Below are 6,484 nucleotides of genomic sequence, written 5' to 3'. Positions count from 1 at the left end.
GTCTATCCTATTCTTCGTGTTTGTCCTCTCTCTCCTTTCACCCTTTCCCACATCACCCGTGTTTTGCTTCTGTCTACCACCTCCCCTGATCTGCCCTCCCTTCTGTCAGTTCCCACCCCACCCCACCCTACCCTCTACTTAATCTCCTCCTCTCTTACAGATAGATTTCTATATTCATCTAATTGTGTATATTATTCCCTCTTTGAGCCAATACTAATGACAGTAAGGTTCAAGCAATGCCCATTGCTCCCTCCCTCCTTTCTTCCCCTCCACTGTAATAGGTCTTTCTCACCTCATCATGTGAGATAATTTACCCCATTCTACCTCTCCCTTCTGCACCCATGGTACTCCTCTTTCTCATCCCTTAATTTTTTTATGTCATTCCTTCAAATACACTTTATACCCATGCCCTATATGTATATTTCTTCTATCTGTACTGCAAGTGACCCAATTTTTAAGAGTTATAAGTATTATATTCCCATGTGGGAATATAAACCGTTTAGTTATATTGAACCCCTTATGTTTTCTTTTCCCTCTTTACCTGTTTATGTTTCTCTTGGGTCTTGATACTGGAGGTCAAATTTTTGGTTTAGTTCTGGTCTCCTTATGAAGGCTTAAAATCCTTCTATTTCAATGAATGACTATTCTCCCACCCCCTACCCCCAATGTATTACGCTTAATTTTGCCTGGTAACTGATTCTTGGTTGTAATCCTCCCCCTTTGCCCTCTAGAATATCATGTTCCATGACCTCTGATCCTTTAATGTTGCAGCTGCCAAGTCCTGTGTGATTCTGATTGTGACTCCCTGATATTTGAATTGTTTCTTTCTGGCCACTTGTATTTTTTCCTTGACCTGATAGTTCTGAAATTTGGCTATAATGTTCCTTGGGGTTTTTATTTTAGGATCTCTTTCCTGAGGTGAATCTGTTAGTTCTTTCAATGGCTATTTTGCCCTCAAGTTCCAGGACATCAAGGCAGTTTTTCTTGATAATTTCTTAAAAGATGCTGTTCAGCACCTCCTTTTGATTATAGCTTTTAGGTAATCCAGTGATTCTGATACTGTCTCTACTGGATCTATTTTCCAGGTCAGTTGTTCTTCCCAGGAGGTATTTGTATTGTTAATGTATTTTTAATGGAATTAATGTATTTTTAATGGAATGGGAAGATCTTTCCCATTCATTAATAGGCCTATGTGACCTGCTTAAGTCACATGGAAACCTAAGTCACATGAGTTTGAGTCACATAAAGCCAGTGGTGGGAGTAGCTTGCAGAACGAGTGGAACAGGAAGGGTGGAACAGGAAGAGGCAGAGCTAAAGCAGAGCTGAGAGGAAGCTGGTCAGACTAGTCAGAGCTGGGAAGGACAGTGAAAGCAAGCAGCCAGCACAGCAACTAGTATGAGTGGGAGAGCTTGTCTGTGGTTTTGTTTAAGGGAATGGATTTGTGGGAACCCTAACAGAGGGAAGGTTTGAGGATGGCGGTAACCCCCTACCCCCTTATTGTTATTGTGTATGGATTTCTTTGTCGCTATGATGGATTCGGCTTTCTGGTGTTGGGATTTGGTTTTCTGGTGTTTGAAGAAATGCTTTGGTTCTGTCTTCCATGTGAAGAGTCTGTTATATTTTGTGATTCAGAACTGTGCTGGCATATTCATAGCCACCAGTTACAGTATTTTACATTTTCTTCCACTTTTTCATTCTTTGGAATTTGTTTGATTAATTCATGATGTCTCATAGTTTCCACTCGCCCAATTCTAACTTTTAAGGTATTGTTTTCTTCAGTTAGCTTGTATACTTCTTTTCCATTCAGCCAAGAATACTCTTTAAGAAGCTGTTTTCTTCAGTGGATTTTTGTATCTCCTTTTCCATTTGGCCAATTCTACTTATTCAGCAGTTTTCTAAGCTGTTGAGTCTTTTTTCATAATTCTCTTGTATCACTCTCATTTCTTTTCCCCATTTTTCTTCTACTTCTCTCATGATTTTAAAGCTCCTTTTTAAGCTCTTCCCTGGGATCTTTCTGGGCTTGAGATTTTTTCCTGTTTTGCTTTGGGGTTTTGCCCGCAGGTGTTTTGACATTGCTGTCCTCGTCTTCTCTGTCACCATAATAACCTTCTGTGGTCAGATTCTTTTTGTGGTTGTTGTTTTTTGCTTTGTTTTATTTATTGCCCTTTTTCCTTTCTTTTAAATTTGATCTCTGCTCCCAGAGTAGGTGGGGCTCTGTCTCAGGCTTCTTGTGCCAGTGGCTGCAGGCACTGGCTGTTTACCTGGCACTGTGCTGATGTTGCCCTGAGGCCCAGGGGGGACCCTCATGTCTGCAGCTGTGTGGAGGGTATGTGGTGGAGGATGGCTGGCGCTGCTGGAGGCTGAAGGGGTCTGGAAGCTTACCTGGTGCTGAACTGGGGTCCAAGTGGCAGTATATGGCTACAAATGTACTTTAAATACAAATGATTACAAATATATTTTTACATTGTAATAAACATTTTCATTTTACTACCTCTAGTATGTGCAAATGTGTCAACTGATGCAACCTGAAACTTTGAAGTATTCTTAAATTCTAATCCTTCTGTTAACAAATGGGTAATAATTATTTTAATACCCATAAGATAGATCATTAATTACTATAAGGTAATTATTTTAATACCTGTAGGGTAGCTATTTTAAAACCTGTGGCAAATTAATATCCCCATTTTAAAGAGGAAAAAACTGAAGCTTAATGAGCTTGATTTTGTAATTGGCAAACATATATTAAGTCCTTACTTATCTATTAGGAGTTAGAGGTGAGCTTTTAATCTGTCTCATTTACTCCAATTCCAGCACTGTATATACTATTCCATGCTAGAAGTGGCCAGCTTCTGATGGAGTCATTTTTCAAATAGTTAATTATACAAGGTCAGATTGTTGAATTGTTAGAGCAAAGATTAAAGTCAACACCAAATTAGAAAGCATAAAGATGAGCAAATATGATCTGCAATTTAAATAGCTCTAATTTGATCAATTTCAAAATGCTATTTAATACGAAATGGCAATAATACTAAATTTCCTAAAAAAGGAAAATGGATAAAGGAATAGATATCAAGACTAAGGCTGTTTCCTATGGAAATTTAACCAGTGTAAAACAATGATCACAACAGGAAAACAAAAGATACTAAAAACTGTTTCACTGAGCAAATACTTGATAGCTTTGGAAATCAGAGAGATATGGCATATAAATAAATAAAATAAATAAATATAATATCATATCATAAAAATAAAATAAAAAATAAACAGTTTTTTACTAAATCTATTGCAGAATCTTATAGGGAAGGATAATGCAAGATCACTTGTAAAAATGCCTTGTTAAACACTGGAGAGAAAGTTCAAAAAGACTGGCTTGACACCAATTAAGCAGGTTCATACCAAGAACATAAAAAGATGAAATGGGGACAGGTGGTGATGCCAGCAAACAAAAAAAAAAAAAAGGAAAAATGAAAAACAGGTAACAAATGATTTGCTCTGAATAAATGCAGTGTTACTACATCTGGAAAAAAAAGTTAATGTGCTGAATTTAATGTATGCCTAAAAAGGAAAAGTTATCTGTATATAATAGATTTGAAATTTCATGACAATTTTCTTTTTGTATTCTACTTTGTATATAGAAGTATTCGTTTTATTAGATACTTATTAAGTTCAAAATATAAAAAGCCCATGAACCACATCCATATGAACTCAACCAACATGTTGACAAAGATATGCCAAACAAATGGCTAAATCATGCATATATGCTTATTTAAAAGAAAGGGTTTATGGTATCTCTGCAGGAACAGATCATTTACACTATAAATTATAAAAACATCCTTGAGAGTCTGGATATATTAATTGATACAAATTACGCAGAATCTACAACATATCACTGAAGTTTTTAAAAATTTATCATCTACCAGATACAAAGAAAAGCACAATCAGATAACTAGCTAAAATTATATGCCAAAAGCTTCTTAAACTTTATAAACTGCTTAAAAAAAAAAGAAAACCCAAATAGAATCAGCCATTTTATATAACCATTTGGTAATCTGCAGAACATTACGTTTAAAACTCTAATAGCAGAACAGTAACGTGTCCTTGACAATTTCTGTCCCTCATAGTTCAACAAATAAATCCAGAAAATCATCACAGACAGAAGTCTTGTCCATGACCACCCAGACACACATTATCCATTAAAATGTAAGAACATTTTACTACAAGGCACTAGACCAAATATTTATAATCTCCATGCTACATGGAACAAAAAGCTTTCAAAGTATAGAGACTTAGCAAAGAAATTTTAAAAGATGTAGGAACAGGATAAGGTATGTGCCATGTGCTTCTAGCCAGAAGCTACATTTCCTGAGTTGGGAATGTTCATTCTTGTTTCTAATGTATTCAGAAAGAGAAACAGGAAGGCCAAGAATACTTCTCTCTGGCCACCTGAGCTAGCACAGATGTTTCACCACCGCTTCTCCAAAAAGGCATCAATTGGCAACTCCTAGGAAGGAGGAAGGAGGAAAGACAAGAAAGGGAGAAGTACCCCAACCCACATACCCCACTCTGGACTTCAGGAGAAAGAATTAAAAAGCGCTGAGAATAGCCTGGCAATTCTCTTTTAATGTGCCAGCCTGGCGTAGGGAGGTGGCTTCTCCAGCAACAAGTACAAGAGTCAATGCAAACAAATAAAGAGTTGTCTTTTGTCCTTTTAATGAGGTGCCAATAGGCATCTCTATGGAGAAGTACTTTCCTAATTCTAGAAGCTCACCGCTGTGAAAACTAATCAAGGTAATTTTGGGAAGGCCCTTAACAGAGCCTCCTAACATAGACCTAAAGCAGACAAATGTAAAAATAAAGGATGTATAATTGAATAGAGAGGCCCGCGCGCATGCCAGCGCACACACACACACACACACACACACACACACACACACACACACACACACACACACACACACACACACCCCTTGATTGAATCAATTGCCTCATGTGACAGTTACTTTAGTGACTGAGAAGATTCTCTTGCCATGGTGCCTGTATCAGGTGAGAACTGATCTACTGAATCTAAATGGATATATGTTCTGTAACATCTAAGGGGTTTCTATGAAATGGCAAAGCCATTCCAGCCTCCAGCATTCTCGTGGCAAGCTGGGAAACCCGGCCAAGCATCCTGAAAAAGGAAGCTTCGGGATTCGATAAGGAGTCCAGAACAAAGCTGCATCATGCATTTATTATCTATGTGGAGGTGCCCGGACTGGGAGCCCAAGCGAAGAGGGAGGCGCTGCTCAGGAAGAGTTGGGTTCAAGGTCAAGCCTCAGGGAGCACAGCAGGGGGCTCGTCTCCAGACTGCCTGCTAGGCCTCGGTGCATCCCCTGCCTCAGGCCACTCGTTTCAGCAGCGGAGGCGCTGCTGCTGCCTCCACCACTGGCCAGTAGCCACCTCCCTACCCCAGGCTGCAGCTGGCCTGCCCCTCTGGCACTCCCCCCAATCCAAAAAAGAGGACGATGACCAAGCTGGCACGGATGTCGGTGCCCAAGCTGCATCAGGGAGATTCAGAGGAAGATGAACCTACAAAGAAGATAACTTCTTCAGGGATCTGGTTTATCTGCTTTGCTTCCACAACCCAAAAACCTGACCACAAAAGACTAACCTATTACTCCTGCCCCACACTTTCTCCCGAAAACCTACTGATGGCTCTGCCAACACCACGCTGTCCAAACCATCCCACAAGACCAAATCTGCTGCTTCTACTTCCTCTTTTGCCCCTTTTGTGGGTGCCACCACTACTACCCCAGGGCCTTCAGTCATCAGAGCAGCTGCCCACAAGAATGCTGCCCTACAGGTGACAAAGCAGAGCACACAAGAGGAGAACGACAATGATGAGGAAGTAGCCCCTAAGAACTTCTCTCTTATAGTCAAAGGTGAGCCCTACCCTTACCCTGTCCCTGCTGCTTCTGAACAGCCACCCCCAGCACAGAACCAGATTGCACCTTCCAGGAGGATACAGCCAGTGCTCCCCTTGAATTCAAGATGGTGGCTGGCTCAAGTGGGGCCCCCTGGGTGCCTAAGCCTAGAGAGGACCACAGCAGTCAGCCCTAGTCCCTGTTCCCTACATTTGGTGACACTAAGGCCACTGGCATTTACTATCAGGATTATTAGAGTAATGGCTACTAGCCTTATCCAGCCTTAGATCCCCCTCCCCAGGAGATTGCCCATGATGCCTCTTTCACTGATGATAACCCATTCAAGAGCCTTTACAGCAAGTGGAACCAGGAAAGGGAGGAGATTAACTTTGTGGAGATCAGAGGGGATGACCAGCAGTGAATGACAATTTCTTGACAGAAGTCATCAAGTCATTCATCAGGCCACCAGAGGCAGAAATGCCAAATCATGTATCAGATTCACCAGGCTAAGAAGCAAGGTGGAGCTGAAAAATACCTGATCAGAGAACAAGCTCAATTGTTGGCAAGACCCAAGCCAAATGTGA

The 6,484-nt window shown here is 40.6% G+C and overlaps 1 pseudogene; it reads left to right on the top strand.

The window, feature by feature from the left end:
- Positions 1-2,305: 2,305 nt before the first annotated feature.
- On the top strand, positions 2,306-6,484 carry LOC140503962 (proline-rich protein PRCC pseudogene; annotated as a pseudogene).

The sequence above is a fragment of the Notamacropus eugenii genome, chromosome 1, assembly GCF_028372415.1.
Source record: "Notamacropus eugenii isolate mMacEug1 chromosome 1, mMacEug1.pri_v2, whole genome shotgun sequence".
Taxonomy (NCBI): Eukaryota; Metazoa; Chordata; class Mammalia; order Diprotodontia; family Macropodidae; genus Notamacropus; species Notamacropus eugenii.
The sequence above is the reverse complement of the archived record's forward strand: the minus strand, read 5'-3'. Positions and strand labels throughout refer to the sequence as shown.